The following is an 869-nucleotide window of genomic DNA, read 5'->3' on the forward strand; positions in this document are numbered from 1 at the left end:
ATTGTTTCAGAAACAATTTCTGTACTATAGGGATCCCAAAAGAAACTCATATTGGATAAATACACTAATAGCTATAAACCCAAATAATAGGTCCTCCATTAATATGATACTGGAACACTTGTAAGTGAACTTTAAAACCATAGATTCATTTAAGTTGGAGAAGACTTCTAAGATCATCGAGTCCAACAAGTTACTGAGATGTCAGCAAAGCAGTATTTTCAGTCCATTACATGTTGTTGCTGCTAAGCTAAACATAAACATTTTGAAATCAAGTAATGTGGTAGGTTTAAAGATGACAAAATATTTCATTCTTGAATTTGGCAGTCCAGATGGAGGAGTTCAGAAGTATAATGAGAATATTTTTAAATTGTGTCTCAGTAGAAATAAAGTAAGAGCAATGCAATCAGAATTTAATCTTGGTTTTTAACATGGACAGTACTAGCAGTTTTGTTAGCAGAGCCACATAAAGTAAATGGGGTCATCTGCAGGAATGAAAAAGTCCAAAGTTTACAGCATGAACCTTTCTGATTTAAACACTGATAAAAGCATAAACTGAATCATTTCACAGGGCTCCATTCCATCCTACTACAGAGTTTTCATCATTTGTTAATCTAAGCACCATTCTGAGATTTACAATTAAGATGTTAAAGGAAGCTGCTACAGAAAAAAAGGACACTGAGTTAGTTTAAAAGTAGAAACACATAGCCAAATATTGAGTCAAAGATGCATCTTCAGAATATAAGCTGTTTGCCTTCTTTCTGTACTGAGCTTCTAACTTTAAGAGAAAAGAGAATAAAGAGCAGATATTCAACTTTGAACTGCTTGTCCCTGAAAGACATTACAAATGTCTGAAAAATTAAGAAGGCAAA

This window comes from Sturnus vulgaris, chromosome 2, assembly GCF_052056855.1.
Source record: "Sturnus vulgaris isolate bStuVul1 chromosome 2, bStuVul1.hap1, whole genome shotgun sequence".
Lineage (NCBI taxonomy): Eukaryota > Metazoa > Chordata > Aves > Passeriformes > Sturnidae > Sturnus > Sturnus vulgaris.